The 22,736-nt window shown below is 42.7% G+C and overlaps 89 non-coding genes across 89 annotated transcripts; all 89 read left to right on the plus strand.

Annotated features, from left to right (window-relative positions):
* Positions 1-332: 332 nt before the first annotated feature.
* Positions 333-403, plus strand: TRNAG-UCC (transfer RNA glycine (anticodon UCC)). The gene has a single exon. It is a non-coding gene; the product is annotated as a tRNA-Gly (tRNA).
* Positions 404-661: 258 nt separating this feature from the next.
* On the plus strand, positions 662-733 carry TRNAD-GUC (transfer RNA aspartic acid (anticodon GUC)). The gene has a single exon. It is a non-coding gene; the product is annotated as a tRNA-Asp (tRNA).
* A 144-nt stretch (positions 734-877) lies between these two features.
* Positions 878-949, plus strand: TRNAD-GUC (transfer RNA aspartic acid (anticodon GUC)). The gene has a single exon. It is a non-coding gene; the product is annotated as a tRNA-Asp (tRNA).
* Positions 950-1,015: 66 nt separating this feature from the next.
* Positions 1,016-1,086, plus strand: TRNAG-UCC (transfer RNA glycine (anticodon UCC)). The gene has a single exon. It is a non-coding gene; the product is annotated as a tRNA-Gly (tRNA).
* A 257-nt stretch (positions 1,087-1,343) lies between these two features.
* Positions 1,344-1,415, plus strand: TRNAD-GUC (transfer RNA aspartic acid (anticodon GUC)). The gene has a single exon. It is a non-coding gene; the product is annotated as a tRNA-Asp (tRNA).
* A 66-nt stretch (positions 1,416-1,481) lies between these two features.
* TRNAG-UCC (transfer RNA glycine (anticodon UCC)) lies at positions 1,482-1,552 on the plus strand. The gene has a single exon. It is a non-coding gene; the product is annotated as a tRNA-Gly (tRNA).
* Positions 1,553-1,948: 396 nt separating this feature from the next.
* On the plus strand, positions 1,949-2,019 carry TRNAG-UCC (transfer RNA glycine (anticodon UCC)). The gene has a single exon. It is a non-coding gene; the product is annotated as a tRNA-Gly (tRNA).
* Positions 2,020-2,277: 258 nt separating this feature from the next.
* TRNAD-GUC (transfer RNA aspartic acid (anticodon GUC)) lies at positions 2,278-2,349 on the plus strand. The gene has a single exon. It is a non-coding gene; the product is annotated as a tRNA-Asp (tRNA).
* A 66-nt stretch (positions 2,350-2,415) lies between these two features.
* Positions 2,416-2,486, plus strand: TRNAG-UCC (transfer RNA glycine (anticodon UCC)). The gene has a single exon. It is a non-coding gene; the product is annotated as a tRNA-Gly (tRNA).
* Positions 2,487-2,743: 257 nt separating this feature from the next.
* TRNAD-GUC (transfer RNA aspartic acid (anticodon GUC)) lies at positions 2,744-2,815 on the plus strand. Its single transcript has one exon. It is a non-coding gene; the product is annotated as a tRNA-Asp (tRNA).
* Positions 2,816-2,881: 66 nt separating this feature from the next.
* TRNAG-UCC (transfer RNA glycine (anticodon UCC)) lies at positions 2,882-2,952 on the plus strand. The gene has a single exon. It is a non-coding gene; the product is annotated as a tRNA-Gly (tRNA).
* A 257-nt stretch (positions 2,953-3,209) lies between these two features.
* Positions 3,210-3,281, plus strand: TRNAD-GUC (transfer RNA aspartic acid (anticodon GUC)). The gene has a single exon. It is a non-coding gene; the product is annotated as a tRNA-Asp (tRNA).
* Positions 3,282-3,347: 66 nt separating this feature from the next.
* Positions 3,348-3,418, plus strand: TRNAG-UCC (transfer RNA glycine (anticodon UCC)). The gene has a single exon. It is a non-coding gene; the product is annotated as a tRNA-Gly (tRNA).
* A 396-nt stretch (positions 3,419-3,814) lies between these two features.
* On the plus strand, positions 3,815-3,885 carry TRNAG-UCC (transfer RNA glycine (anticodon UCC)). The gene has a single exon. It is a non-coding gene; the product is annotated as a tRNA-Gly (tRNA).
* A 395-nt stretch (positions 3,886-4,280) lies between these two features.
* On the plus strand, positions 4,281-4,351 carry TRNAG-UCC (transfer RNA glycine (anticodon UCC)). Its single transcript has one exon. It is a non-coding gene; the product is annotated as a tRNA-Gly (tRNA).
* Positions 4,352-4,608: 257 nt separating this feature from the next.
* Positions 4,609-4,680, plus strand: TRNAD-GUC (transfer RNA aspartic acid (anticodon GUC)). The gene has a single exon. It is a non-coding gene; the product is annotated as a tRNA-Asp (tRNA).
* Positions 4,681-4,746: 66 nt separating this feature from the next.
* Positions 4,747-4,817, plus strand: TRNAG-UCC (transfer RNA glycine (anticodon UCC)). The gene has a single exon. It is a non-coding gene; the product is annotated as a tRNA-Gly (tRNA).
* A 396-nt stretch (positions 4,818-5,213) lies between these two features.
* TRNAG-UCC (transfer RNA glycine (anticodon UCC)) lies at positions 5,214-5,284 on the plus strand. Its single transcript has one exon. It is a non-coding gene; the product is annotated as a tRNA-Gly (tRNA).
* Positions 5,285-5,680: 396 nt separating this feature from the next.
* On the plus strand, positions 5,681-5,751 carry TRNAG-UCC (transfer RNA glycine (anticodon UCC)). The gene has a single exon. It is a non-coding gene; the product is annotated as a tRNA-Gly (tRNA).
* Positions 5,752-6,008: 257 nt separating this feature from the next.
* On the plus strand, positions 6,009-6,080 carry TRNAD-GUC (transfer RNA aspartic acid (anticodon GUC)). The gene has a single exon. It is a non-coding gene; the product is annotated as a tRNA-Asp (tRNA).
* Positions 6,081-6,146: 66 nt separating this feature from the next.
* TRNAG-UCC (transfer RNA glycine (anticodon UCC)) lies at positions 6,147-6,217 on the plus strand. Its single transcript has one exon. It is a non-coding gene; the product is annotated as a tRNA-Gly (tRNA).
* A 395-nt stretch (positions 6,218-6,612) lies between these two features.
* TRNAG-UCC (transfer RNA glycine (anticodon UCC)) lies at positions 6,613-6,683 on the plus strand. Its single transcript has one exon. It is a non-coding gene; the product is annotated as a tRNA-Gly (tRNA).
* Positions 6,684-7,079: 396 nt separating this feature from the next.
* TRNAG-UCC (transfer RNA glycine (anticodon UCC)) lies at positions 7,080-7,150 on the plus strand. Its single transcript has one exon. It is a non-coding gene; the product is annotated as a tRNA-Gly (tRNA).
* A 258-nt stretch (positions 7,151-7,408) lies between these two features.
* On the plus strand, positions 7,409-7,480 carry TRNAD-GUC (transfer RNA aspartic acid (anticodon GUC)). Its single transcript has one exon. It is a non-coding gene; the product is annotated as a tRNA-Asp (tRNA).
* A 66-nt stretch (positions 7,481-7,546) lies between these two features.
* On the plus strand, positions 7,547-7,617 carry TRNAG-UCC (transfer RNA glycine (anticodon UCC)). The gene has a single exon. It is a non-coding gene; the product is annotated as a tRNA-Gly (tRNA).
* A 258-nt stretch (positions 7,618-7,875) lies between these two features.
* TRNAD-GUC (transfer RNA aspartic acid (anticodon GUC)) lies at positions 7,876-7,947 on the plus strand. Its single transcript has one exon. It is a non-coding gene; the product is annotated as a tRNA-Asp (tRNA).
* Positions 7,948-8,091: 144 nt separating this feature from the next.
* TRNAD-GUC (transfer RNA aspartic acid (anticodon GUC)) lies at positions 8,092-8,163 on the plus strand. The gene has a single exon. It is a non-coding gene; the product is annotated as a tRNA-Asp (tRNA).
* A 66-nt stretch (positions 8,164-8,229) lies between these two features.
* On the plus strand, positions 8,230-8,300 carry TRNAG-UCC (transfer RNA glycine (anticodon UCC)). Its single transcript has one exon. It is a non-coding gene; the product is annotated as a tRNA-Gly (tRNA).
* Positions 8,301-8,557: 257 nt separating this feature from the next.
* Positions 8,558-8,629, plus strand: TRNAD-GUC (transfer RNA aspartic acid (anticodon GUC)). The gene has a single exon. It is a non-coding gene; the product is annotated as a tRNA-Asp (tRNA).
* Positions 8,630-8,695: 66 nt separating this feature from the next.
* Positions 8,696-8,766, plus strand: TRNAG-UCC (transfer RNA glycine (anticodon UCC)). Its single transcript has one exon. It is a non-coding gene; the product is annotated as a tRNA-Gly (tRNA).
* Positions 8,767-9,162: 396 nt separating this feature from the next.
* Positions 9,163-9,233, plus strand: TRNAG-UCC (transfer RNA glycine (anticodon UCC)). Its single transcript has one exon. It is a non-coding gene; the product is annotated as a tRNA-Gly (tRNA).
* A 258-nt stretch (positions 9,234-9,491) lies between these two features.
* On the plus strand, positions 9,492-9,563 carry TRNAD-GUC (transfer RNA aspartic acid (anticodon GUC)). The gene has a single exon. It is a non-coding gene; the product is annotated as a tRNA-Asp (tRNA).
* A 66-nt stretch (positions 9,564-9,629) lies between these two features.
* Positions 9,630-9,700, plus strand: TRNAG-UCC (transfer RNA glycine (anticodon UCC)). The gene has a single exon. It is a non-coding gene; the product is annotated as a tRNA-Gly (tRNA).
* Positions 9,701-9,957: 257 nt separating this feature from the next.
* TRNAD-GUC (transfer RNA aspartic acid (anticodon GUC)) lies at positions 9,958-10,029 on the plus strand. The gene has a single exon. It is a non-coding gene; the product is annotated as a tRNA-Asp (tRNA).
* Positions 10,030-10,095: 66 nt separating this feature from the next.
* Positions 10,096-10,166, plus strand: TRNAG-UCC (transfer RNA glycine (anticodon UCC)). Its single transcript has one exon. It is a non-coding gene; the product is annotated as a tRNA-Gly (tRNA).
* A 258-nt stretch (positions 10,167-10,424) lies between these two features.
* Positions 10,425-10,496, plus strand: TRNAD-GUC (transfer RNA aspartic acid (anticodon GUC)). Its single transcript has one exon. It is a non-coding gene; the product is annotated as a tRNA-Asp (tRNA).
* A 66-nt stretch (positions 10,497-10,562) lies between these two features.
* TRNAG-UCC (transfer RNA glycine (anticodon UCC)) lies at positions 10,563-10,633 on the plus strand. The gene has a single exon. It is a non-coding gene; the product is annotated as a tRNA-Gly (tRNA).
* A 258-nt stretch (positions 10,634-10,891) lies between these two features.
* Positions 10,892-10,963, plus strand: TRNAD-GUC (transfer RNA aspartic acid (anticodon GUC)). Its single transcript has one exon. It is a non-coding gene; the product is annotated as a tRNA-Asp (tRNA).
* A 66-nt stretch (positions 10,964-11,029) lies between these two features.
* TRNAG-UCC (transfer RNA glycine (anticodon UCC)) lies at positions 11,030-11,100 on the plus strand. The gene has a single exon. It is a non-coding gene; the product is annotated as a tRNA-Gly (tRNA).
* A 258-nt stretch (positions 11,101-11,358) lies between these two features.
* On the plus strand, positions 11,359-11,430 carry TRNAD-GUC (transfer RNA aspartic acid (anticodon GUC)). The gene has a single exon. It is a non-coding gene; the product is annotated as a tRNA-Asp (tRNA).
* A 144-nt stretch (positions 11,431-11,574) lies between these two features.
* TRNAD-GUC (transfer RNA aspartic acid (anticodon GUC)) lies at positions 11,575-11,646 on the plus strand. The gene has a single exon. It is a non-coding gene; the product is annotated as a tRNA-Asp (tRNA).
* Positions 11,647-11,712: 66 nt separating this feature from the next.
* Positions 11,713-11,783, plus strand: TRNAG-UCC (transfer RNA glycine (anticodon UCC)). The gene has a single exon. It is a non-coding gene; the product is annotated as a tRNA-Gly (tRNA).
* A 257-nt stretch (positions 11,784-12,040) lies between these two features.
* Positions 12,041-12,112, plus strand: TRNAD-GUC (transfer RNA aspartic acid (anticodon GUC)). The gene has a single exon. It is a non-coding gene; the product is annotated as a tRNA-Asp (tRNA).
* Positions 12,113-12,178: 66 nt separating this feature from the next.
* TRNAG-UCC (transfer RNA glycine (anticodon UCC)) lies at positions 12,179-12,249 on the plus strand. Its single transcript has one exon. It is a non-coding gene; the product is annotated as a tRNA-Gly (tRNA).
* A 258-nt stretch (positions 12,250-12,507) lies between these two features.
* TRNAD-GUC (transfer RNA aspartic acid (anticodon GUC)) lies at positions 12,508-12,579 on the plus strand. The gene has a single exon. It is a non-coding gene; the product is annotated as a tRNA-Asp (tRNA).
* A 144-nt stretch (positions 12,580-12,723) lies between these two features.
* On the plus strand, positions 12,724-12,795 carry TRNAD-GUC (transfer RNA aspartic acid (anticodon GUC)). Its single transcript has one exon. It is a non-coding gene; the product is annotated as a tRNA-Asp (tRNA).
* A 66-nt stretch (positions 12,796-12,861) lies between these two features.
* TRNAG-UCC (transfer RNA glycine (anticodon UCC)) lies at positions 12,862-12,932 on the plus strand. The gene has a single exon. It is a non-coding gene; the product is annotated as a tRNA-Gly (tRNA).
* A 257-nt stretch (positions 12,933-13,189) lies between these two features.
* TRNAD-GUC (transfer RNA aspartic acid (anticodon GUC)) lies at positions 13,190-13,261 on the plus strand. Its single transcript has one exon. It is a non-coding gene; the product is annotated as a tRNA-Asp (tRNA).
* A 66-nt stretch (positions 13,262-13,327) lies between these two features.
* On the plus strand, positions 13,328-13,398 carry TRNAG-UCC (transfer RNA glycine (anticodon UCC)). The gene has a single exon. It is a non-coding gene; the product is annotated as a tRNA-Gly (tRNA).
* Positions 13,399-13,656: 258 nt separating this feature from the next.
* TRNAD-GUC (transfer RNA aspartic acid (anticodon GUC)) lies at positions 13,657-13,728 on the plus strand. Its single transcript has one exon. It is a non-coding gene; the product is annotated as a tRNA-Asp (tRNA).
* A 66-nt stretch (positions 13,729-13,794) lies between these two features.
* TRNAG-UCC (transfer RNA glycine (anticodon UCC)) lies at positions 13,795-13,865 on the plus strand. Its single transcript has one exon. It is a non-coding gene; the product is annotated as a tRNA-Gly (tRNA).
* Positions 13,866-14,123: 258 nt separating this feature from the next.
* Positions 14,124-14,195, plus strand: TRNAD-GUC (transfer RNA aspartic acid (anticodon GUC)). Its single transcript has one exon. It is a non-coding gene; the product is annotated as a tRNA-Asp (tRNA).
* A 143-nt stretch (positions 14,196-14,338) lies between these two features.
* Positions 14,339-14,410, plus strand: TRNAD-GUC (transfer RNA aspartic acid (anticodon GUC)). The gene has a single exon. It is a non-coding gene; the product is annotated as a tRNA-Asp (tRNA).
* A 144-nt stretch (positions 14,411-14,554) lies between these two features.
* On the plus strand, positions 14,555-14,626 carry TRNAD-GUC (transfer RNA aspartic acid (anticodon GUC)). The gene has a single exon. It is a non-coding gene; the product is annotated as a tRNA-Asp (tRNA).
* A 66-nt stretch (positions 14,627-14,692) lies between these two features.
* TRNAG-UCC (transfer RNA glycine (anticodon UCC)) lies at positions 14,693-14,763 on the plus strand. Its single transcript has one exon. It is a non-coding gene; the product is annotated as a tRNA-Gly (tRNA).
* Positions 14,764-15,021: 258 nt separating this feature from the next.
* On the plus strand, positions 15,022-15,093 carry TRNAD-GUC (transfer RNA aspartic acid (anticodon GUC)). The gene has a single exon. It is a non-coding gene; the product is annotated as a tRNA-Asp (tRNA).
* Positions 15,094-15,159: 66 nt separating this feature from the next.
* Positions 15,160-15,230, plus strand: TRNAG-UCC (transfer RNA glycine (anticodon UCC)). Its single transcript has one exon. It is a non-coding gene; the product is annotated as a tRNA-Gly (tRNA).
* A 258-nt stretch (positions 15,231-15,488) lies between these two features.
* TRNAD-GUC (transfer RNA aspartic acid (anticodon GUC)) lies at positions 15,489-15,560 on the plus strand. Its single transcript has one exon. It is a non-coding gene; the product is annotated as a tRNA-Asp (tRNA).
* A 144-nt stretch (positions 15,561-15,704) lies between these two features.
* On the plus strand, positions 15,705-15,776 carry TRNAD-GUC (transfer RNA aspartic acid (anticodon GUC)). Its single transcript has one exon. It is a non-coding gene; the product is annotated as a tRNA-Asp (tRNA).
* A 66-nt stretch (positions 15,777-15,842) lies between these two features.
* Positions 15,843-15,913, plus strand: TRNAG-UCC (transfer RNA glycine (anticodon UCC)). The gene has a single exon. It is a non-coding gene; the product is annotated as a tRNA-Gly (tRNA).
* Positions 15,914-16,170: 257 nt separating this feature from the next.
* Positions 16,171-16,242, plus strand: TRNAD-GUC (transfer RNA aspartic acid (anticodon GUC)). Its single transcript has one exon. It is a non-coding gene; the product is annotated as a tRNA-Asp (tRNA).
* Positions 16,243-16,308: 66 nt separating this feature from the next.
* Positions 16,309-16,379, plus strand: TRNAG-UCC (transfer RNA glycine (anticodon UCC)). The gene has a single exon. It is a non-coding gene; the product is annotated as a tRNA-Gly (tRNA).
* A 258-nt stretch (positions 16,380-16,637) lies between these two features.
* On the plus strand, positions 16,638-16,709 carry TRNAD-GUC (transfer RNA aspartic acid (anticodon GUC)). Its single transcript has one exon. It is a non-coding gene; the product is annotated as a tRNA-Asp (tRNA).
* Positions 16,710-16,853: 144 nt separating this feature from the next.
* On the plus strand, positions 16,854-16,925 carry TRNAD-GUC (transfer RNA aspartic acid (anticodon GUC)). The gene has a single exon. It is a non-coding gene; the product is annotated as a tRNA-Asp (tRNA).
* A 66-nt stretch (positions 16,926-16,991) lies between these two features.
* TRNAG-UCC (transfer RNA glycine (anticodon UCC)) lies at positions 16,992-17,062 on the plus strand. Its single transcript has one exon. It is a non-coding gene; the product is annotated as a tRNA-Gly (tRNA).
* Positions 17,063-17,319: 257 nt separating this feature from the next.
* TRNAD-GUC (transfer RNA aspartic acid (anticodon GUC)) lies at positions 17,320-17,391 on the plus strand. The gene has a single exon. It is a non-coding gene; the product is annotated as a tRNA-Asp (tRNA).
* A 66-nt stretch (positions 17,392-17,457) lies between these two features.
* Positions 17,458-17,528, plus strand: TRNAG-UCC (transfer RNA glycine (anticodon UCC)). The gene has a single exon. It is a non-coding gene; the product is annotated as a tRNA-Gly (tRNA).
* Positions 17,529-17,786: 258 nt separating this feature from the next.
* TRNAD-GUC (transfer RNA aspartic acid (anticodon GUC)) lies at positions 17,787-17,858 on the plus strand. The gene has a single exon. It is a non-coding gene; the product is annotated as a tRNA-Asp (tRNA).
* Positions 17,859-18,002: 144 nt separating this feature from the next.
* Positions 18,003-18,074, plus strand: TRNAD-GUC (transfer RNA aspartic acid (anticodon GUC)). Its single transcript has one exon. It is a non-coding gene; the product is annotated as a tRNA-Asp (tRNA).
* A 66-nt stretch (positions 18,075-18,140) lies between these two features.
* TRNAG-UCC (transfer RNA glycine (anticodon UCC)) lies at positions 18,141-18,211 on the plus strand. Its single transcript has one exon. It is a non-coding gene; the product is annotated as a tRNA-Gly (tRNA).
* Positions 18,212-18,468: 257 nt separating this feature from the next.
* Positions 18,469-18,540, plus strand: TRNAD-GUC (transfer RNA aspartic acid (anticodon GUC)). The gene has a single exon. It is a non-coding gene; the product is annotated as a tRNA-Asp (tRNA).
* A 66-nt stretch (positions 18,541-18,606) lies between these two features.
* TRNAG-UCC (transfer RNA glycine (anticodon UCC)) lies at positions 18,607-18,677 on the plus strand. Its single transcript has one exon. It is a non-coding gene; the product is annotated as a tRNA-Gly (tRNA).
* A 258-nt stretch (positions 18,678-18,935) lies between these two features.
* On the plus strand, positions 18,936-19,007 carry TRNAD-GUC (transfer RNA aspartic acid (anticodon GUC)). Its single transcript has one exon. It is a non-coding gene; the product is annotated as a tRNA-Asp (tRNA).
* Positions 19,008-19,073: 66 nt separating this feature from the next.
* Positions 19,074-19,144, plus strand: TRNAG-UCC (transfer RNA glycine (anticodon UCC)). Its single transcript has one exon. It is a non-coding gene; the product is annotated as a tRNA-Gly (tRNA).
* A 258-nt stretch (positions 19,145-19,402) lies between these two features.
* Positions 19,403-19,474, plus strand: TRNAD-GUC (transfer RNA aspartic acid (anticodon GUC)). Its single transcript has one exon. It is a non-coding gene; the product is annotated as a tRNA-Asp (tRNA).
* Positions 19,475-19,618: 144 nt separating this feature from the next.
* TRNAD-GUC (transfer RNA aspartic acid (anticodon GUC)) lies at positions 19,619-19,690 on the plus strand. Its single transcript has one exon. It is a non-coding gene; the product is annotated as a tRNA-Asp (tRNA).
* Positions 19,691-19,756: 66 nt separating this feature from the next.
* Positions 19,757-19,827, plus strand: TRNAG-UCC (transfer RNA glycine (anticodon UCC)). The gene has a single exon. It is a non-coding gene; the product is annotated as a tRNA-Gly (tRNA).
* A 257-nt stretch (positions 19,828-20,084) lies between these two features.
* Positions 20,085-20,156, plus strand: TRNAD-GUC (transfer RNA aspartic acid (anticodon GUC)). The gene has a single exon. It is a non-coding gene; the product is annotated as a tRNA-Asp (tRNA).
* A 66-nt stretch (positions 20,157-20,222) lies between these two features.
* On the plus strand, positions 20,223-20,293 carry TRNAG-UCC (transfer RNA glycine (anticodon UCC)). The gene has a single exon. It is a non-coding gene; the product is annotated as a tRNA-Gly (tRNA).
* A 258-nt stretch (positions 20,294-20,551) lies between these two features.
* Positions 20,552-20,623, plus strand: TRNAD-GUC (transfer RNA aspartic acid (anticodon GUC)). Its single transcript has one exon. It is a non-coding gene; the product is annotated as a tRNA-Asp (tRNA).
* Positions 20,624-20,767: 144 nt separating this feature from the next.
* Positions 20,768-20,839, plus strand: TRNAD-GUC (transfer RNA aspartic acid (anticodon GUC)). The gene has a single exon. It is a non-coding gene; the product is annotated as a tRNA-Asp (tRNA).
* Positions 20,840-20,905: 66 nt separating this feature from the next.
* Positions 20,906-20,976, plus strand: TRNAG-UCC (transfer RNA glycine (anticodon UCC)). Its single transcript has one exon. It is a non-coding gene; the product is annotated as a tRNA-Gly (tRNA).
* A 257-nt stretch (positions 20,977-21,233) lies between these two features.
* On the plus strand, positions 21,234-21,305 carry TRNAD-GUC (transfer RNA aspartic acid (anticodon GUC)). The gene has a single exon. It is a non-coding gene; the product is annotated as a tRNA-Asp (tRNA).
* A 66-nt stretch (positions 21,306-21,371) lies between these two features.
* Positions 21,372-21,442, plus strand: TRNAG-UCC (transfer RNA glycine (anticodon UCC)). The gene has a single exon. It is a non-coding gene; the product is annotated as a tRNA-Gly (tRNA).
* Positions 21,443-21,700: 258 nt separating this feature from the next.
* Positions 21,701-21,772, plus strand: TRNAD-GUC (transfer RNA aspartic acid (anticodon GUC)). The gene has a single exon. It is a non-coding gene; the product is annotated as a tRNA-Asp (tRNA).
* A 144-nt stretch (positions 21,773-21,916) lies between these two features.
* On the plus strand, positions 21,917-21,988 carry TRNAD-GUC (transfer RNA aspartic acid (anticodon GUC)). Its single transcript has one exon. It is a non-coding gene; the product is annotated as a tRNA-Asp (tRNA).
* Positions 21,989-22,054: 66 nt separating this feature from the next.
* Positions 22,055-22,125, plus strand: TRNAG-UCC (transfer RNA glycine (anticodon UCC)). Its single transcript has one exon. It is a non-coding gene; the product is annotated as a tRNA-Gly (tRNA).
* Positions 22,126-22,382: 257 nt separating this feature from the next.
* On the plus strand, positions 22,383-22,454 carry TRNAD-GUC (transfer RNA aspartic acid (anticodon GUC)). The gene has a single exon. It is a non-coding gene; the product is annotated as a tRNA-Asp (tRNA).
* A 66-nt stretch (positions 22,455-22,520) lies between these two features.
* TRNAG-UCC (transfer RNA glycine (anticodon UCC)) lies at positions 22,521-22,591 on the plus strand. Its single transcript has one exon. It is a non-coding gene; the product is annotated as a tRNA-Gly (tRNA).
* The last annotated feature ends 145 nt before the right edge of the window (positions 22,592-22,736 follow it).

The raw sequence follows: 22,736 nt of genomic DNA on the forward strand, positions 1-22,736 counted from the left end.
TTCTCGAAAAGTAAAGGGTTCAGAAATCGCCTTGACCATTATTTCTAGCGTAGAGTATTTTATAGGGTTACTTTTTCTTCAAACTCACTTTTTCATTTAATTACTGACTATTGCACATGCTCCGGGACTTTGCGAAAAAAATTCGGATAGAAGTACTATAAGTTTAAAAAACTGAGATAACCAGCTTTCATTCATGTTCGGTAGTATAGTGGTGAGTATCCTCGCCTGTCACGCGAGAGACCGGGGTTCGATTCGCCGCAGGGCAGGGGTTTTTTAAATGTACACTAATCTAGGCTTCTTTTGTGTGTCGTATCGAAGTGTGACCTATGCAAGCATCGGTAGTTCAATGGTAGAATTCTCGCCTTCCAAGCGGGAGGTCCGGGTTCGATTCCCGGCCGGTGCAACCAGTACGATCTCGTTTCTTTGACTCTCAAAATCGTGCACATTTTTTGTAAAACCAATAACGTTTCTCGAAAAGTAAAGGGTTCAGAAATCGCCTTGACCATTATTTCTAGCGTAGAGTATTTTATTGGGTTACTTTTTCTTCAAACTCTCTTTTTCATTTAATTAGTGACTATCGCGCATGCGCCGGGACTTAGCGAAAAAAATTCGGATAGAAGTACTATAAGTTTAAAAAACTGAGATAACCAACTTTTATTCATCCTCGGTAGTATAGTGGTGAGTATCCTCGCCTGTCACGCGAGAGACCGGGGTTCGATTCCCCGCCGGGGAGCGGTTTATTATATGTATACTAATCTAGGCTTCTTTTGTGTGTCATATCGAAGTGTGACCTATGCAAGCATCGGTAGTTCAATGGTAGAAAATTCGGATAGAAGTACTATAAGATTAAAAAACTGAGATAACCAAATTTGATTCATCCTCGGTAGTATAGTGGTGAGTACCCTCGCCTGTCACGCGAGAGACCGGGGTTCGATTCCCCGCCGGGGAGCGGTTTTTTAAATGTACACTAATCTAGGCTTCTTTTGTGTGTCGTATCGAAGTGTGACCTATGCAAGCATCGGTAGTTCAATGGTAGAATTCTCGCCTTCCAAGCGGGAGGTCCGGGTTCGATTCCCGGCCGGTGCAAGCCGTACGATCTCGTTTCTTTGACTCTCAAAATCGTGCACATTTTTTGTAAAACCAATAACGTTTCTCGAAAAGTAAAGTGTTCAGAAATCGCCTAGACCATTATTTCTAGCGTAGAGTATTTTATAGGGTTACTTTTTCTTCAAACTCACTTTTTCATTTAATTACTGACTATTGCACATGCTCCGGGACTTTGCGAAAAAAATTCGGATAGAAGTACTATCAGTTTAAAAACTGAGATAACCAGCTTTCATTCATGCTCGGTAGTATAGTGGTGAGTATCCTCGCCTGTCACGCGAGAGACCGGGGTTCGATTCCCCGCCGGGGAGCGGTTTATTATATGTATACTAATCTAGGCTTCTTTTGTGTGTCATATCGAAGTGTGACCTATGCAAGCATCGGTAGTTCAATGGTAGAATTCTCGCCTTCCAAGCGGGAGGTCCGGGTTCGATTCCCGGCCGGTGCAACCCGTACGATCTCGTTTCTTTGACTCTCAAAATCGTGCACATTTTTTGTAAAACCAATAACGTTTCTCGAAAAGTAAAGGGTTCAGAAATCGCCTTGACCATTATTTCTAGCGTAGAGTATTTTATAGGGTTACTTTTTCTTCAAACTCACTTTTTCATTTAATTACTGACTATTGCACATGCTCCGGGACTTTGCGAAAAAAATTCGGATAGAAGTACTATAAGTTTAAAAAACTGAGATAACCAGCTTTCATTCATGTTCGGTAGTATAGTGGTGAGTATCCTCGCCTGTCACGCGAGAGACCGGGGTTCGATTCGCCGCAGGGCAGGGGTTTTTTAAATGTACACTAATCTAGGCTTCTTTTGTGTGTCGTATCGAAGTGTGACCTATGCAAGCATCGGTAGTTCAATGGTAGAATTCTCGCCTTCCAAGCGGGAGGTCCGGGTTCGATTCCCGGCCGGTGCAACCCGTACGATCTCGTTTCTTTGACTCTCAAAATCGTGCACATTTTTTGTAAAACCAATAACGTTTCTCGAAAAGTAAAGGGTTCAGAAATCGCCTTGACCATTATTTCTAGCGTAGAGTATTTTATTGGGTTACTTTTTCTTCAAACTCTCTTTTTCATTTAATTAGTGACTATCGCGCATGCGCCGGGACTTAGCGAAAAAAATTCGGATAGAAGTACTATAAGTTTAAAAAACTGAGATAACCAACTTTTATTCATCCTCGGTAGTATAGTGGTGAGTATCCTCGCCTGTCACGCGAGAGACCGGGGTTCGATTCCCCGCCGGGGAGCGGTTTATTATATGTATACTAATCTAGGCTTCTTTTGTGTGTCATATCGAAGTGTGACCTATGCAAGCATCGGTAGTTCAATGGTAGAATTCTCGCCTTCCAAGCGGGAGGTCCGGGTTCGATTCCCGGCCGGTGCAACCCGTACGATCTCGTTTCTTTGACTCTCAAAATCGTGCACATTTTTTGTAAAACCAATAACCTTTCTCGAAAAGTAAAGTGTTCAGAAATCGCCTAGACCATTATTTCTAGCGTAGAGTATTTTATAGGGTTACTTTTTCTTCAAACTCACTTTTTCATTTAATTACTGACTATTGCACATGCTCCGGGACTTTGCGAAAAAAATTCGGATAGAAGTACTATAAGTTTAAAAACTGAGATAACCAGCTTTCATCCATGCTCGGTAGTATAGTGGTGAGTATCCTCGCCTGTCACGCGAGAGACCGGGGTTCGATTCCCCGCCGGGGAGCGGTTTATTATATGTATACTAATCTAGGCTTCTTTTGTGTGTCATATCGAAGTGTGACCTATGCAAGCATCGGTAGTTCAATGGTAGAATTCTCGCCTTCCAAGCGGGAGGTCCGGGTTCGATTCCCGGCCGGTGCAAGCCGTACGATCTCGTTTCTTTGACTCTCAAAATCGTGCACATTTTTTGTAAAACCAATAACGTTTCTCGAAAAGTAAAGTGTTCAGAAATCGCCTAGACCATTATTTCTAGCGTAGAGTATTTTATAGGGTTACTTTTTCTTCAAACTCACTTTTTCATTTAATTACTGACTATTGCACATGCTCCGGGACTTTGCGAAAAAAATTCGGATAGAAGTACTATCAGTTTAAAAACTGAGATAACCAGCTTTCATTCATGCTCGGTAGTATAGTGGTGAGTATCCTCGCCTGTCACGCGAGAGACCGGGGTTCGATTCCCCGCCGGGGAGCGGTTTATTATATGTATACTAATCTAGGCTTCTTTTGTGTGTCATATCGAAGTGTGACCTATGCAAGCATCGGTAGTTCAATGGTAGAATTCTCGCCTTCCAAGCGGGAGGTCCGGGTTCGATTCCCGGCCGGTGCAACCCGTACGATCTCGTTTCTTTGACTCTCAAAATCGTGCACATTTTTTGTAAAACCAATAACGTTTCTCGAAAAGTAAAGGGTTCAGAAATCGCCTTGACCATTATTTCTAGCGTAGAGTATTTTATAGGGTTACTTTTTCTTCAAACTCACTTTTTCATTTAATTACTGACTATTGCACATGCTCCGGGACTTTGCGAAAAAAATTCGGATAGAAGTACTATAAGTTTAAAAAACTGAGATAACCAGCTTTCATTCATGTTCGGTAGTATAGTGGTGAGTATCCTCGCCTGTCACGCGAGAGACCGGGGTTCGATTCGCCGCAGGGCAGGGGTTTTTTAAATGTACACTAATCTAGGCTTCTTTTGTGTGTCGTATCGAAGTGTGACCTATGCAAGCATCGGTAATTCAATGGTAGAATTCTCGCCTTCCAAGCGGGAGGTCCGGGTTCGATTCCCGGCCGGTGCAACCCGTACGATCTCGTTTCTTTGACTCTCAAAATCGTGCACATTTTTTGTAAAACCAATAACCTTTCTCGAAAAGTAAAGTGTTCAGAAATCGCCTAGACCATTATTTCTAGCGTAGAGTATTTTATAGGGTTACGTTTTCTTCAAACTCACTTTTTCATTTAATTACTGACTATTGCACATGCTCCGGGACTTTGCGAAAAAAATTCGGATAGAAGTACTATAAGTTTAAAAACTGAGATAACCAGCTTTCATTCATGCTCGGTAGTATAGTGGTGAGTATCCTCGCCTGTCACGCGAGAGACCGGGGTTCGATTCGCCGCAGGGCAGGGGTTTTTTAAATGTACACTAATCTAGGCTTCTTTTGTGTGTCGTATCGAAGTGTGACCTATGCAAGCATCGGTAGTTCAATGGTAGAATTCTCGCCTTCCAAGCGGGAGGTCCGGGTTCGATTCCCGGCCGGTGCAACCCGTACGATCTCGTTTCTTTGACTCTCAAAATCGTGCACATTTTTTGTAAAACCAATAACCTTTCTCGAAAAGTAAAGTGTTCAGAAATCGCCTAGACCATTATTTCTAGCGTAGAGTATTTTATAGGGTTACGTTTTCTTCAAACTCACTTTTTCATTTAATTACTGACTATTGCACATGCTCCGGGACTTTGCGAAAAAAATTCGGATAGAAGTACTATAAGTTTAAAAACTGAGATAACCAGCTTTCATTCATGCTCGGTAGTATAGTGGTGAGTATCCTCGCCTGTCACGCGAGAGACCGGGGTTCGATTCCCCGCCGGGGAGCGGTTTATTATATGTATACTAATCTAGGCTTCTTTTGTGTGTCATATCGAAGTGTGACCTATGCAAGCATCGGTAGTTCAATGGTAGAATTCTCGCCTTCCAAGCGGGAGGTCCGGGTTCGATTCCCGGCCGGTGCAAGCCGTACGATCTCGTTTCTTTGACTCTCAAAATCGTGCACATTTTTTGTAAAACCAATAACGTTTCTCGAAAAGTAAAGGGTTCAGAAATCGCCTTGACCATTATTTCTAGCGTAGAGTATTTTATAGGGTTACTTTTTCTTCAAACTCACTTTTTCATTTAATTACTGACTATTGCACATGCTCCGGGACTTTGCGAAAAAAATTCGGATAGAAGTACTATAAGTTTAAAAAACTGAGATAACCAGCTTTCATTCATGTTCGGTAGTATAGTGGTGAGTATCCTCGCCTGTCACGCGAGAGACCGGGGTTCGATTCGCCGCAGGGCAGGGGTTTTTTAAATGTACACTAATCTAGGCTTCTTTTGTGTGTCGTATCGAAGTGTGACCTATGCAAGCATCGGTAGTTCAATGGTAGAATTCTCGCCTTCCAAGCGGGAGGTCCGGGTTCGATTCCCGGCCGGTGCAACCCGTACGATCTCGTTTCTTTGACTCTCAAAATCGTGCACATTTTTTGTAAAACCAATAACGTTTCTCGAAAAGTAAAGGGTTCAGAAATCGCCTTGACCATTATTTCTAGCGTAGAGTATTTTATTGGGTTACTTTTTCTTCAAACTCTCTTTTTCATTTAATTAGTGACTATCGCGCATGCGCCGGGACTTAGCGAAAAAAATTCGGATAGAAGTACTATAAGTTTAAAAAACTGAGATAACCAACTTTTATTCATCCTCGGTAGTATAGTGGTGAGTATCCTCGCCTGTCACGCGAGAGACCGGGGTTCGATTCGCCGCAGGGCAGGGGTTTTTTAAATGTACACTAATCTAGGCTTCTTTTGTGTGTCGTATCGAAGTGTGACCTATGCAAGCATCGGTAGTTCAATGGTAGAATTCTCGCCTTCCAAGCGGGAGGTCCGGGTTCGATTCCCGGCCGGTGCAAGCCGTACGATCTCGTTTCTTTGACTCTCAAAATCGTGCACATTTTTTGTAAAACCAATAACGTTTCTCGAAAAGTAAAGTGTTCAGAAATCGCCTAGACCATTATTTCTAGCGTAGAGTATTTTATAGGGTTACTTTTTCTTCAAACTCACTTTTTCATTTAATTACTGACTATTGCACATGCTCCGGGACTTTGCGAAAAAAATTCGGATAGAAGTACTATCAGTTTAAAAACTGAGATAACCAGCTTTCATTCATGCTCGGTAGTATAGTGGTGAGTATCCTCGCCTGTCACGCGAGAGACCGGGGTTCGATTCCCCGCCGGGGAGCGGTTTATTATATGTATACTAATCTAGGCTTCTTTTGTGTGTCATATCGAAGTGTGACCTATGCAAGCATCGGTAGTTCAATGGTAGAATTCTCGCCTTCCAAGCGGGAGGTCCGGGTTCGATTCCCGGCCGGTGCAAGCCGTACGATCTCGTTTCTTTGACTCTCAAAATCGTGCACATTTTTTGTAAAACCAATAACGTTTCTCGAAAAGTAAAGGGTTCAGAAATCGCCTTGACCATTATTTCTAGCGTAGAGTATTTTATAGGGTTACTTTTTCTTCAAACTCACTTTTTCATTTAATTACTGACTATTGCACATGCTCCGGGACTTTGCGAAAAAAATTCGGATAGAAGTACTATCAGTTTAAAAACTGAGATAACCAGCTTTCATTCATGCTCGGTAGTATAGTGGTGAGTATCCTCGCCTGTCACGCGAGAGACCGGGGCTCGATTCCCCGCCGGGGAGCGGTTTATTATATGTATACTAATCTAGGCTTCTTTTGTGTGTCATATCGAAGTGTGACCTATGCAAGCATCGGTAGTTCAATGGTAGAATTCTCGCCTTCCAAGCGGGAGGTCCGGGTTCGATTCCCGGCCGGTGCAACCCGTACGATCTCGTTTCTTTGACTCTCAAAATCGTGCACATTTTTTGTAAAACCAATAACGTTTCTCGAAAAGTAAAGGGTTCAGAAATCGCCTTGACCATTATTTCTAGCGTAGAGTATTTTATAGGGTTACTTTTTCTTCAAACTCACTTTTTCATTTAATTACTGACTATTGCACATGCTCCGGGACTTTGCGAAAAAAATTCGGATAGAAGTACTATAAGTTTAAAAAACTGAGATAACCAGCTTTCATTCATGTTCGGTAGTATAGTGGTGAGTATCCTCGCCTGTCACGCGAGAGACCGGGGTTCGATTCGCCGCAGGGCAGGGGTTTTTTAAATGTACACTAATCTAGGCTTCTTTTGTGTGTCGTATCGAAGTGTGACCTATGCAAGCATCGGTAGTTCAATGGTAGAATTCTCGCCTTCCAAGCGGGAGGTCCGGGTTCGATTCCCGGCCGGTGCAACCCGTACGATCTCGTTTCTTTGACTCTCAAAATCGTGCACATTTTTTGTAAAACCAATAACGTTTCTCGAAAAGTAAAGGGTTCAGAAATCGCCTTGACCATTATTTCTAGCGTAGAGTATTTTATTGGGTTACTTTTTCTTCAAACTCTCTTTTTCATTTAATTAGTGACTATCGCGCATGCGCCGGGACTTAGCGAAAAAAATTCGGATAGAAGTACTATAAGTTTAAAAAACTGAGATAACCAACTTTTATTCATCCTCGGTAGTATAGTGGTGAGTATCCTCGCCTGTCACGCGAGAGACCGGGGTTCGATTCCCCGCCGGGGAGCGGTTTATTATATGTATACTAATCTAGGCTTCTTTTGTGTGTCATATCGAAGTGTGACCTATGCAAGCATCGGTAGTTCAATGGTAGAATTCTCGCCTTCCAAGCGGGAGGTCCGGGTTCGATTCCCGGCCGGTGCAACCCGTACGATCTCGTTTCTTTGACTCTCAAAATCGTGCACATTTTTTGTAAAACCAATAACGTTTCTCGAAAAGTAAAGGGTTCAGAAATCGCCTTGACCATTATTTCTAGCGTAGAGTATTTTATTGGGTTACTTTTTCTTCAAACTCACTTTTTCATTTAATTAGTGACTATCGCGCATGCTCCGGGACTTAGCGAAAAAAATTCGGATAGAAGTACTATAAGATTAAAAAACTGAGATAACCAAATTTGATTCATCCTCGGTAGTATAGTGGTGAGTATCCTCGCCTGTCACGCGAGAGACCGGGGTTCGATTCCCCGCCGGGGAGCGGTTTTTTAAATGTATACTAATCTAGGCTTCTTTTGTGTGTCATATCGAAGTGTGACCTATGCAAGCATCGGTAGTTCAATGGTAGAAAATTCGGATAGAAGTACTATAAGATTAAAAAACTGAGATAACCAAATTTGATTCATCCTCGGTAGTATAGTGGTGAGTATCCTCGCCTGTCACGCGAGAGACCGGGGTTCGATTCCCCGCCGGGGAGCGGTTTTTTAAATGTACACTAATCTAGGCTTCTTTTGTGTGTCGTATCGAAGTGTGACCTATGCAAGCATCGGTAGTTCAATGGTAGAATTCTCGCCTTCCAAGCGGGAGGTCCGGGTTCGATTCCCGGCCGGTGCAAGCCGTACGATCTCGTTTCTTTGACTCTCAAAATCGTGCACATTTTTTGTAAAACCAATAACGTTTCTCGAAAAGTAAAGTGTTCAGAAATCGCCTAGACCATTATTTCTAGCGTAGAGTATTTTATAGGGTTACTTTTTCTTCAAACTCACTTTTTCATTTAATTACTGACTATTGCACATGCTCCGGGACTTTGCGAAAAAAATTCGGATAGAAGTACTATCAGTTTAAAAACTGAGATAACCAGCTTTCATTCATGCTCGGTAGTATAGTGGTGAGTATCCTCGCCTGTCACGCGAGAGACCGGGGTTCGATTCCCCGCCGGGGAGCGGTTTATTATATGTATACTAATCTAGGCTTCTTTTGTGTGTCATATCGAAGTGTGACCTATGCAAGCATCGGTAGTTCAATGGTAGAATTCTCGCCTTCCAAGCGGGAGGTCCGGGTTCGATTCCCGGCCGGTGCAACCCGTACGATCTCGTTTCTTTGACTCTCAAAATCGTGCACATTTTTTGTAAAACCAATAACGTTTCTCGAAAAGTAAAGGGTTCAGAAATCGCCTTGACCATTATTTCTAGCGTAGAGTATTTTATAGGGTTACTTTTTCTTCAAACTCACTTTTTCATTTAATTACTGACTATTGCACATGCTCCGGGACTTTGCGAAAAAAATTCGGATAGAAGTACTATAAGTTTAAAAAACTGAGATAACCAGCTTTCATTCATGTTCGGTAGTATAGTGGTGAGTATCCTCGCCTGTCACGCGAGAGACCGGGGTTCGATTCGCCGCAGGGCAGGGGTTTTTTAAATGTACACTAATCTAGGCTTCTTTTGTGTGTCGTATCGAAGTGTGACCTATGCAAGCATCGGTAGTTCAATGGTAGAATTCTCGCCTTCCAAGCGGGAGGTCCGGGTTCGATTCCCGGCCGGTGCAACCCGTACGATCTCGTTTCTTTGACTCTCAAAATCGTGCACATTTTTTGTAAAACCAATAACGTTTCTCGAAAAGTAAAGGGTTCAGAAATCGCCTTGACCATTATTTCTAGCGTAGAGTATTTTATTGGGTTACTTTTTCTTCAAACTCTCTTTTTCATTTAATTAGTGACTATCGCGCATGCGCCGGGACTTAGCGAAAAAAATTCGGATAGAAGTACTATAAGTTTAAAAAACTGAGATAACCAACTTTTATTCATCCTCGGTAGTATAGTGGTGAGTATCCTCGCCTGTCACGCGAGAGACCGGGGTTCGATTCCCCGCCGGGGAGCGGTTTATTATATGTATACTAATCTAGGCTTCTTTTGTGTGTCATATCGAAGTGTGACCTATGCAAGCATCGGTAGTTCAATGGTAGAATTCTCGCCTTCCAAGCGGGAGGTCCGGGTTCGATTCCCGGCCGGTGCAACCCGTACGATCTCGTTTCTTTGACTCTCAAAATCGTGCACATTTTTTGTAAAACCAATAACCTTTCTCGAAAAGTAAAGTGTTCAGAAATCGCCTAGACCATTATTTCTAGCGTAGAGTATTTTATAGGGTTACTTTTTCTTCAAACTCACTTTTTCATTTAATTACTGACTATTGCACATGCTCCGGGACTTTGCGAAAAAAATTCGGATAGAAGTACTATAAGTTTAAAAACTGAGATAACCAGCTTTCATCCATGCTCGGTAGTATAGTGGTGAGTATCCTCGCCTGTCACGCGAGAGACCGGGGTTCGATTCCCCGCCGGGGAGCGGTTTATTATATGTATACTAATCTAGGCTTCTTTTGTGTGTCATATCGAAGTGTGACCTATGCAAGCATCGGTAGTTCAATGGTAGAATTCTCGCCTTCCAAGCGGGAGGTCCGGGTTCGATTCCAGGCCGGTGCAACCCGTACGATCTCGTTTCTTTGACTCTCAAAATCGTGCACATTTTTTGTAAAACCAATAACGTTTCTCGAAAAGTAAAGGGTTCAGAAATCGCCTTGACCATTATTTCTAGCGTAGAGTATTTTATTGGGTTACTTTTTCTTCAAACTCACTTTTTCATTTAATTAGTGACTATCGCGCATGCTCCGGGACTTAGCGAAAAAAATTCGGATAGAAGTACTATAAGTTTAAAAAACTGAGATAACCAACTTTTACTCATCCTCGGTAGTATAGTGGTGAGTATCCTCGCCTGTCACGCGAGAGACCGGGGTTCGATTCCCCGCCGGGGAGCGGTTTATTATATGTATACTAATCTAGGCTTCTTTTGTGTGTCATATCGAAGTGTGACCTATGCAAGCATCGGTAGTTCAATGGTAGAATTCTCGCCTTCCAAGCGGGAGGTCCGGGTTCGATTCCAGGCCGGTGCAACCCGTACGATCTCGTTTCTTTGACTCTCAAAATCGTGCACATTTTTTGTAAAACCAATAACGTTTCTCGAAAAGTAAAGGGTTCAGAAATCGCCTTGACCATTATTTCTAGCGTAGAGTATTTTATTGGGTTACTTTTTCTTCAAACTCACTTTTTCATTTAATTAGTGACTATCGCGCATGCTCCGGGACTTAGCGAAAAAAATTCGGATAGAAGTACTATAAGTTTAAAAAACTGAGATAACCAACTTTTACTCATCCTCGGTAGTATAGTGGTGAGTATCCTCGCCTGTCACGCGAGAGACCGGGGTTCGATTCCCCGCCGGGGAGCGGTTTATTATATGTATACTAATCTAGGCTTCTTTTGTGTGTCATATCGAAGTGTGACCTATGCAAGCATCGGTAGTTCAATGGTAGAATTCTCGCCTTCCAAGCGGGAGGTCCGGGTTCGATTCCAGGCCGGTGCAACCCGTACGATCTCGTTTCTTTGACTCTCAAAATCGTGCACATTTTTTGTAAAACCAATAACGTTTCTCGAAAAGTAAAGGGTTCAGAAATCGCCTTGACCATTATTTCTAGCGTAGAGTATTTTATTGGGTTACTTTTTCTTCAAACTCACTTTTTCATTTAATTAGTGACTATCGCGCATGTTCCGGGACTTAGCGAAAAAAATTCGGATAGAAGTACTATAAGTTTAAAAAACTGAGATAACCAACTTTTACTCATCCTCGGTAGTATAGTGGTGAGTATCCTCGCCTGTCACGCGAGAGACCGGGGTTCGATTCCCCGCCGGGGAGCGGTTTATTATATGTATACTAATCTAGGCTTCTTTTGTGTGTCATATCGAAGTGTGACCTATGCAAGCATCGGTAGTTCAATGGTAGAAAATTCGGATAGAAGTACTATAAGATTAAAAAACTGAGATAACCAAATTTGATTCATCCTCGGTAGTATAGTGGTGAGTATCCTCGCCTGTCACGCGAGAGACCGGGGTTCGATTCCCCGCCGGGGAGCGGTTTTTTAAATGTACACTAATCTAGGCTTCTTTTGTGTGTCGTATCGAAGTGTGACCTATGCAAGCATCGGTAGTTCAATGGTAGAATTCTCGCCTTCCAAGCGGGAGGTCCGGGTTCGATTCCCGGCCGGTGCAAGCCGTACGATCTCGTTTCTTTGACTCTCAAAATCGTGCACATTTTTTGTAAAACCAATAACGTTTCTCGAAAAGTAAAGTGTTCAGAAATCGCCTAGACCATTATTTCTAGCGTAGAGTATTTTATAGGGTTACTTTTTCTTCAAACTCACTTTTTCATTTAATTACTGACTATTGCACATGCTCCGGGACTTTGCGAAAAAAATTCGGATAGAAGTACTATAAGTTTAAAAACTGAGATAACCAGCTTTCATTCATGCTCGGTAGTATAGTGGTGAGTATCCTCGCCTGTCACGCGAGAGACCGGGGTTCGATTCCCCGCCGGGGAGCGGTTTATTATATGTATACTAATCTAGGCTTCTTTTGTGTGTCATATCGAAGTGTGACCTATGCAAGCATCGGTAGTTCAATGGTAGAATTCTCGCCTTCCAAGCGGGAGGTCCGGGTTCGATTCCCGGCCGGTGCAACCCGTACGATCTCGTTTCTTTGACTCTCAAAATCGTGCACATTTTTTGTAAAACCAATAACGTTTCTCGAAAAGTAAAGGGTTCAGAAATCGCCTTGACCATTATTTCTAGCGTAGAGTATTTTATTGGGTTACTTTTTCTTCAAACTCACTTTTTCATTTAATTAGTGACTATCGCGCATGCTCCGGGACTTAGCGAAAAAAATTCGGATAGAAGTACTATAAGTTTAAAAAACTGAGATAACCAACTTTTACTCATCCTCGGTAGTATAGTGGTGAGTATCCTCGCCTGTCACGCGAGAGACCGGGGTTCGATTCCCCGCCGGGGAGCGGTTTATTATATGTATACTAATCTAGGCTTCTTTTGTGTGTCATATCGAAGTGTGACCTATGCAAGCATCGGTAGTTCAATGGTAGAAAATTCGGATAGAAGTACTATAAGATTAAAAAACTGAGATAACCAAATTTGATTCATCCTCGGTAGTATAGTGGTGAGTATCCTCGCCTGTCACGCGAGAGACCGGGGTTCGATTCCCCGCCGGGGAGCGGTTTTTTAAATGTACACTAATCTAGGCTTCTTTTGTGTGTCGTATCGAAGTGTGACCTATGCAAGCATCGGTAGTTCAATGGTAGAATTCTCGCCTTCCAAGCGGGAGGTCCGGGTTCGATTCCCGGCCGGTGCAAGCCGTACGATCTCGTTTCTTTGACTCTCAAAATCGTGCACATTTTTTGTAAAACCAATAACGTTTCTCGAAAAGTAAAGTGTTCAGAAATCGCCTAGACCATTATTTCTAGCGTAGAGTATTTTATAGGGTTACTTTTTCTTCAAACTCACTTTTTCATTTAATTACTGACTATTGCACATGCTCCGGGACTTTGCGAAAAAAATTCGGATAGAAGTACTATAAGTTTAAAAACTGAGATAACCAGCTTTCATTCATGCTCGGTAGTATAGTGGTGAGTATCCTCGCCTGTCACGCGAGTGACCGGGGTTCGATTCCCCGCCGGGGAGCGGTTTATTATATGTATACTAATCTAGGCTTCTTTTGTGTGTCATATCGAAGTGTGACCTATGCAAGCATCGGTAGTTCAATGGTAGAATTCTCGCCTTCCAAGCGGGAGGTCCGGGTTCGATTCCCGGCCGGTGCAACCCGTACGATCTCGTTTCTTTGACTCTCAAAATCGTGCACATTTTTTGTAAAACCAATAACGTTTCTCGAAAAGTAAAGGGTTCAGAAATCGCCTTGACCATTATTTCTAGCGTAGAGTATTTTATTGGGTTACTTTTTCTTCAAACTCACTTTTTCATTTAATTAGTGACTATCGCGCATGCTCCGGGACTTAGCGAAAAAAATTCGGATAGAAGTACTATAAGTTTAAAAAACTGAGATAACCAACTTTTACTCATCCTCGGTAGTATAGTGGTGAGTATCCTCGCCTGTCACGCGAGAGACCGGGGTTCGATTCCCCGCCGGGGAGCGGTTTATTATATGTATACTAATCTAGGCTTCTTTTGTGTGTCATATCGAAGTGTGACCTATGCAAGCATCGGTAGTTCAATGGTAGAATTCTCGCCTTCCAAGCGGGAGGTCCGGGTTCGATTCCCGGCCGGTGCAACCCGTACGATCTCGTTTCTTTGACTCTCAAAATCGTGCACATTTTTTGTAAAACCAATAACGTTTCTCGAAAAGTAAAGGGTTCAGAAATCGCCTTGACCATTATTTCTAGCGTAGAGTATTTTATTGGGTTACTTTTTCTTCAAACTCACTTTTTCATTTAATTAGTGACTATCGCGCATGCTCCGGGACTTAGCGAAAAAAATTCGGATAGAAGTACTATAAGTTTAAAAAACTGAGATAACCAACTTTTACTCATCCTCGGTAGTATAGTGGTGAGTATCCTCGCCTGTCACGCGAGAGACCGGGGTTCGATTCCCCGCCGGGGAGCGGTTTATTATATGTATACTAATCTAGGCTTCTTTGTGTGTCATATCGAAGTGTGACCTATGCAAGCATCGGTAGTTCAATGGTAGAAAATTCGGATAGAAGTACTATAAGATTAAAAAACTGAGATAACCAAATTTGATTCATCCTCGGTAGTATAGTGGTGAGTATCCTCGCCTGTCACGCGAGAGACCGGGGTTCGATTCCCCGCCGGGGAGCGGTTTATTATATGTATACTAATCTAGGCTTCTTTTGTGTGTCATATCGAAGTGTGACCTATGCAAGCATCGGTAGTTCAATGGTAGAAAATTCGGATAGAAGTACTATAAGATTAAAAAACTGAGATAACCAAATTTGATTCATCCTCGGTAGTATAGTGGTGAGTATCCTCGCCTGTCACGCGAGAGACCGGGGTTCGATTCCCCGCCGGGGAGCGGTTTATTATATGTATACTAATCTAGGCTTCTTTTGTGTGTCATATCGAAGTGTGACCTATGCAAGCATCGGTAGTTCAATGGTAGAATTCTCGCCTTCCAAGCGGGAGGTCCGGGTTCGATTCCCGGCCGGTGCAACCCGTACGATCTCGTTTCTTTGACTCTCAAAATCGTGCACATTTTTTGTAAAACCAATAACGTTTCTCGAAAAGTAAAGGGTTCAGAAATCGCCTTGACCATTATTTCTAGCGTAGAGTATTTTATTGGGTTACTTTTTCTTCAAACTCACTTTTTCATTTAATTAGTGACTATCGCGCATGCTCCGGGACTTAGCGAAAAAAATTCGGATAGAAGTACTATAAGTTTAAAAAACTGAGATAACCAACTTTTACTCATCCTCGGTAGTATAGTGGTGAGTATCCTCGCCTGTCACGCGAGAGACCGGGGTTCGATTCCCCGCCGGGGAGCGGTTTATTATATGTATACTAATCTAGGCTTCTTTTGTGTGTCATATCGAAGTGTGACCTATGCAAGCATCGGTAGTTCAATGGTAGAATTCTCGCCTTCCAAGCGGGAGGTCCGGGTTCGATTCCCGGCCGGTGCAACACGTACGATCTCGTTTCTTTGACTCTCAAAATCGTGCACATTTTTTGTAAAACCAATAACGTTTCTCGAAAAGTAAAGGGTTCAGAAATCGCCTTGACCATTATTTCTAGCGTAGAGTATTTTATTGGGTTACTTTTTCTTCAAACTCACTTTTTCATTTAATTAGTGACTATCGCGCATGCTCCGGGACTTAGCGAAAAAAATTCGGATAGAAGTACTATAAGTTTAAAAAACTGAGATAACCAACTTTTACTCATCCTCGGTAGTATAGTGGTGAGTATCCTCGCCTGTCACGCGAGAGACCGGGGTTCGATTCCCCGCCGGGGAGCGGTTTATTATATGTATACTAATCTAGGCTTCTTTTGTGTGTCATATCGAAGTGTGACCTATGCAAGCATCGGTAGTTCAATGGTAGAAAATTCGGATAGAAGTACTATAAGATTAAAAAACTGAGATAAACAAATTTGATTCATCCTCGGTAGTATAGTGGTGAGTATCCTCGCCTGTCACGCGAGAGACCGGGGTTCGATTCCCCGCCGGGGAGCGGTTTTTTAAATGTACACTAATCTAGGCTTCTTTTGTGTGTCGTATCGAAGTGTGACCTATGCAAGCATCGGTAGTTCAATGGTAGAATTCTCGCCTTCCAAGCGGGAGGTCCGGGTTCGATTCCCGGCCGGTGCAAGCCGTACGATCTCGTTTCTTTGACTCTCAAAATCGTGCACATTTTTTGTAAAACCAATAACGTTTCTCGAAAAGTAAAGTGTTCAGAAATCGCCTAGACCATTATTTCTAGCGTAGAGTATTTTATAGGGTTACTTTTTCTTCAAACTCACTTTTTCATTTAATTACTGACTATTGCACATGCTCCGGGACCTTGCCACTAAAATTCGGATAGAAGTACTATAAGTTTAAAAACTGAGATAACCAGCTTTCATTCATGCTCGGTAGTATAGTGGTGAGTATCCTCGCCTGTCACGCGAGAGACCGGGGTTCGATTCCCCGCCGGGGAGCGGTTTATTATATGTATACTAATCTAGGCTTCTTTTGTGTGTCATATCGAAGTGTGACCTATGCAAGCATCGGTAGTTCAATGGTAGAATTCTCGCCTTCCAAGCGGGAGGTCCGGGTTCGATTCCCGGCCGGTGCAACCCGTACGATCTCGTTTCTTTGACTCTCAAAATCGTGCACATTTTTTGTAAAACCAATAACGTTTCTCGAAAAGTAAAGGGTTCAGAAATCGCCTTGACCATTATTTCTAGCGTAGAGTATTTTATTGGGTTACTTTTTCTTCAAACTCACTTTTTCATTTAATTAGTGACTATCGCGCATGCTCCGGGACTTAGCGAAAAAAATTCGGATAGAAGTACTATAAGTTTAAAAAACTGAGATAACCAACTTTTACTCATCCTCGGTAGTATAGTGGTGAGTATCCTCGCCTGTCACGCGAGAGACCGGGGTTCGATTCCCCGCCGGGGAGCGGTTTATTATATGTATACTAATCTAGGCTTCTTTTGTGTGTCATATCGAAGTGTGACCTATGCAAGCATCGGTAGTTCAATGGTAGAAAATTCGGATAGAAGTACTATAAGATTAAAAAACTGAGATAAACAAATTTGATTCATCCTCGGTAGTATAGTGGTGAGTATCCTCGCCTGTCACGCGAGAGACCGGGGTTCGATTCCCCGCCGGGGAGCGGTTTTTTAAATGTACACTAATCTAGGCTTCTTTTGTGTGTCGTATCGAAGTGTGACCTATGCAAGCATCGGTAGTTCAATGGTAGAATTCTCGCCTTCCAAGCGGGAGGTCCGGGTTCGATTCCCGGCCGGTGCAAGCCGTACGATCTCGTTTCTTTGACTCTCAAAATCGTGCACATTTTTTGTAAAACCAATAACGTTTCTCGAAAAGTAAAGTGTTCAGAAATCGCCTAGACCATTATTTCTAGCGTAGAGTATTTTATAGGGTTACGTTTTCTTCAAACTCACTTTTTCATTTAATTACTGACTATTGCACATGCTCCGGGACCTTGCCACTAAAATTCGGATAGAAGTACTATAAGTTTAAAAACTGAGATAACCAGCTTTCATTCATGCTCGGTAGTATAGTGGTGAGTATCCTCGCCTGTCACGCGAGAGACCGGGGTTCGATTCCCCGCCGGGGAGCGGTTTATTATATGTATACTAATCTAGGCTTCTTTTGTGTGTCATATCGAAGTGTGACCTATGCAAGCATCGGTAGTTCAATGGTAGAATTCTCGCCTTCCAAGCGGGAGGTCCGGGTTCGATTCCAGGCCGGTGCAACCCGTACGATCTCGTTTCTTTGACTCTCAAAATCGTGCACATTTTTTGTAAAACCAATAACGTTTCTCGAAAAGTAAAGGGTTCAGAAATCGCCTTGACCATTATTTCTAGCGTAGAGTATTTTATTGGGTTACTTTTTCTTCAAACTCACTTTTTCATTTAATTAGTGACTATCGCGCATGCTCCGGGACTTAGTGAAAAAAATTCGGATAGAAGTACTATAAGTTTAAAAAACTGAGATAACCAACTTTTACTCATCCTCGGTAGTATAGTGGTGAGTATCCTCGCCTGTCACGCGAGAGACCGGGGTTCGATTCCCCGCCGGGGAGCGGTTTATTATATGTATACTAATCTAGGCTTCTTTTGTGTGTCATATCGAAGTGTGACCTATGCAAGCATCGGTAGTTCAATGGTAGAAAATTCGGATAGAAGTACTATAAGATTAAAAAACTGAGATAACCAAATTTGATTCATCCTCGGTAGTATAGTGGTGAGTATCCTCGCCTGTCACGCGAGAGACCGGGGTTCGATTCCCCGCCGGGGAGCGGTTTTTTAAATGTACACTAATCTAGGCTTCTTTTGTGTGTCGTATCGAAGTGTGACCTATGCAAGCATCGGTAGTTCAATGGTAGAATTCTCGCCTTCCAAGCGGGAGGTCCGGGTTCGATTCCCGGCCGGTGCAAGCCGTACGATCTCGTTTCTTTGACTCTCAAAATCGTGCACATTTTTTGTAAAACCAATAACGTTTCTCGAAAAGTAAAGTGTTCAGAAATCGCCTAGACCATTATTTCTAGCGTAGAGTATTTTATAGGGTTACTTTTTCTTCAAACTCACTTTTTCATTTAATTACTGACTATTGCACATGCTCCGGGACTTTGCGAAAAAAATTCGGATAGAAGTACTATAAGTTTAAAAACTGAGATAACCAGCTTTCATTCATGCTCGGTAGTATAGTGGTGAGTATCCTCGCCTGTCACGCGAGAGACCGGGGTTCGATTCCCCGCCGGGGAGCGGTTTATTATATGTATACTAATCTAGGCTTCTTTTGTGTGTCATATCGAAGTGTGACCTATGCAAGCATCGGTAGTTCAATGGTAGAATTCTCGCCTTCCAAGCGGGAGGTCCGGGTTCGATTCCCGGCCGGTGCAACCCGTACGATCTCGTTTCTTTGACTCTCAAAATCGTGCACATTTTTTGTAAAACCAATAACGTTTCTCGAAAAGTAAAGGGTTCAGAAATCGCCTTGACCATTATTTCTAGCGTAGAGTATTTTATTGGGTTACTTTTTCTTCAAACTCACTTTTTCATTTAATTAGTGACTATCGCGCATGATCCGGGACTTAGCGAAAAAAATTCGGATAGAAGTACTATAAGTTTAAAAAACTGAGATAACCAACTTTTACTCATCCTCGGTAGTATAGTGGTGAGTATCCTCGCCTGTCACGCGAGAGACCGGGGTTCGATTCCCCGCCGGGGAGCGGTTTATTATATGTATACTAATCTAGGCTTCTTTTCTGTGTCATATCGAAGTGTGACCTATGCAAGCATCGGTAGTTCAATGGTAGAATTCTCGCCTTCCAAGCGGGAGGTCCGGGTTCGATTCCAGGCCGGTGCAACCCGTACGATCTCGTTTCTTTGACTCTCAAAATCGTGCACATTTTTTGTAAAACCAATAACGTTTCTCGAAAAGTAAAGGGTTCAGAAATCGCCTTGACCATTATTTCTAGCGTAGAGTATTTTATTGGGTTACTTTTTCTTCAAACTCACTTTTTCATTTAATTAGTGACTATCGCGCATGCTCCGGGACTTAGCGAAAAAAATTCGGATAGAAGTACTATAAGTTTAAAAAACTGAGATAACCAACTTTTACTCATCCTCGGTAGTATAGTGGTGAGTATCCTCGCCTGTCACGCGAGAGACCGGGGTTCGATTCCCCGCCGGGGAGCGGTTTATTATATGTATACTAATCTAGGCTTCTTTTGTGTGTCATATAGAAGTGTGACCTATGCAAGCATCGGTAGTTCAATGGTAGAAAATTCGGATAGAAGTACTATAAGATTAAAAAACTGAGATAACCAAATTTGATTCATCCTCGGTAGTATAGTGGTGAGTATCCTCGCCTGTCACGCGAGAGACCGGGGTTCGATTCCCCGCCGGGGAGCGGTTTTTTAAATGTACACTAATCTAGGCTTCTTTTGTGTGTCGTATCGAAGTGTGACCTATGCAAGCATCGGTAGTTCAATGGTAGAATTCTCGCCTTCCAAGCGGGAGGTCCGGGTTCGATTCCCGGCCGGTGCAAGCCGTACGATCTCGTTTCTTTGACTCTCAAAATCGTGCACATTTTTTGTAAAACCAATAACGTTTCTCGAAAAGTAAAGTGTTCAGAAATCGCCTAGACCATTATTTCTAGCGTAGAGTATTTTATAGGGTTACTTTTTCTTCAAACTCACTTTTTCATTTAATTACTGACTATTGCACATGCTCCGGGACTTTGCGAAAAAAATTCGGATAGAAGTACTATAAGTTTAAAAACTGAGATAACCAGCTTTCATTCATGCTCGGTAGTATAGTGGTGAGTATCCTCGCCTGTCACGCGAGAGACCGGGGTTCGATTCCCCGCCGGGGAGCGGTTTATTATATGTATACTAATCTAGGCTTCTTTTGTGTGTCATATCGAAGTGTGACCTATGCAAGCATCGGTAGTTCAATGGTAGAATTCTCGCCTTCCAAGCGGGAGGTCCGGGTTCGATTCCCGGCCGGTGCAACCCGTACGATCTCGTTTCTTTGACTCTCAAAATCGTGCACATTTTTTGTAAAACCAATAACGTTTCTCGAAAAGTAAAGGGTTCAGAAATCGCCTTGACCATTATTTCTAGCGTAGAGTATTTTATTGGGTTACTTTTTCTTCAAACTCACTTTTTCATTTAATTAGTGACTATCGCGCATGCTCCGGGACTTAGCGAAAAAAATTCGGATAGAAGTACTATAAGTTTAAAAAACTGAGATAACCAACTTTTACTCATCCTCGGTAGTATAGTGGTGAGTATCCTCGCCTGTCACGCGAGAGACCGGGGTTCGATTCCCCGCCGGGGAGCGGTTTATTATATGTATACTAATCTAGGCTTCTTTTGTGTGTCATATAGAAGTGTGACCTATGCAAGCATCGGTAGTTCAATGGTAGAAAATTCGGATAGAAGTACTATAAGATTAAAAAACTGAGATAACCAAATTTGATTCATCCTCGGTAGTATAGTGGTGAGTATCCTCGCCTGTCACGCGAGAGACCGGGGTTCGATTCCCCGCCGGGGAGCGGTTTTTTAAATGTACACTAATCTAGGCTTCTTTTGTGTGTCGTATCGAAGTGTGACCTATGCAAGCATCGGTAGTTCAATGGTAGAATTCTCGCCTTCCAAGCGGGAGGTCCGGGTTCGATTCCCGGCCGGTGCAAGCCGTACGATCTCGTTTCTTTGACTCTCAAAATCGTGCACATTTTTTGTAAAACCAATAACGTTTCTCGAAAAGTAAAGTGTTCAGAAATCGCCTAGACCATTATTTCTAGCGTAGAGTATTTTATAGGGTTACTTTTTCTTCAAACTCACTTTTTCATTTAATTACTGACTATTGCACATGCTCCGGGACTTTGCGAAAAAAATTCGGATAGAAGTACTATAAGTTTAAAAACTGAGATAACCAGCTTTCATTCATGCTCGGTAGTATAGTGGTGAGTATCCTCGCCTGTCACGCGAGAGACCGGGGTTCGATTCCCCGCCGGGGAGCGGTTTATTATATGTATACTAATCTAGGCTTCTTTTGTGTGTCATATCGAAGTGTGACCTATGCAAGCATCGGTAGTTCAATGGTAGAATTCTCGCCTTCCAAGCGGGAGGTCCGGGTTCGATTCCCGGCCGGTGCAACCCGTACGATCTCGTTTCTTTGACTCTCAAAATCGTGCACATTTTTTGTAAAACCAATAACGTTTCTCGAAAAGTAAAGGGTTCAGAAATCGCCTTGACCATTATTTCTAGCGTAGAGTATTTTATTGGGTTACTTTTTCTTCAAACTCACTTTTTCATTTAATTAGTGACTATCGCGCATGCTCCGGGACTTAGCGAAAAAAATTCGGATAGAAGTACTATAAGTTTAAAAAACTGAGATAACCAACTTTTACTCATCCTCGGTAGTATAGTGGTGAGTATCCTCGCCTGTCACGCGAGAGACCGGGGTTCGATTCCCCGCCGGGGAGCGGTTTATTATATGTATACTAATCTAGGCTTCTTTTGTGTGTCATATCGAAGTGTGACCTATGCAAGCATCGGTAGTTCAATGGTAGAAAATTCGGATAGAAGTACTATAAGATTAAAAAACTGAGATAACCAAATTTGATTCATCCTCGGTAGTATAGTGGTGAGTATCCTCGCCTGTCACGCGAGAGACCGGGGTTCGATTCCCCGCCGGGGAGCGGTTTTTTAAATGTACACTAATCTAGGCTTCTTTTGTGTGTCGTATCGAAGTGTGACCTATGCAAGCATCGGTAGTTCAATGGTAGAATTCTCGCCTTCCAAGCGGGAGGTCCGGGTTCGATTCCCGGCCGGTGCAAGCCGTACGATCTCGTTTCTTTGACTCTCAAAATCGTGCACATTTTTTGTAAAACCAATAACGTTTCTCGAAAAGTAAAGTGTTCAGAAATCGCCTAGACCATTATTTCTAGCGTAGAGTATTTTATAGGGTTACTTTTTCTTCAAACTCACTTTTTCATTTAATTACTGACTATTGCACATGCTCCGGGACTTTGCGAAAAAAATTCGGATAGAAGTACTATAAGTTTAAAAACTGAGATAACCAGCTTTCATTCATGCTCGGTAGTATAGTGGTGAGTATCCTCGCCTGTCACGCGAGAGACCGGGGTTCGATTCCCCGCCGGGGAGCGGTTTATTATATGTATACTAATCTAGGCTTCTTTTGTGTGTCATATCGAAGTGTGACCTATGCAAGCATCGGTAGTTCAATGGTAGAATTCTCGCCTTCCAAGCGGGAGGTCCGGGTTCGATTCCCGGCCGGTGCAACCCGTACGATCTCGTTTCTTTGACTCTCAAAATCGTGCACATTTTTTGTAAAACCAATAACGTTTCTCGAAAAGTAAAGGGTTCAGAAATCGCCTTGACCATTATTTCTAGCGTAGAGTATTTTATTGGGTTACTTTTTCTTCA

This window comes from Phalangium opilio, unplaced genomic scaffold (genome assembly GCF_054372755.1).
Source record: "Phalangium opilio isolate 3A_F unplaced genomic scaffold, DU_Popi_V2 ptg000352l_1, whole genome shotgun sequence".
Taxonomy (NCBI): Eukaryota; Metazoa; Arthropoda; class Arachnida; order Opiliones; family Phalangiidae; genus Phalangium; species Phalangium opilio.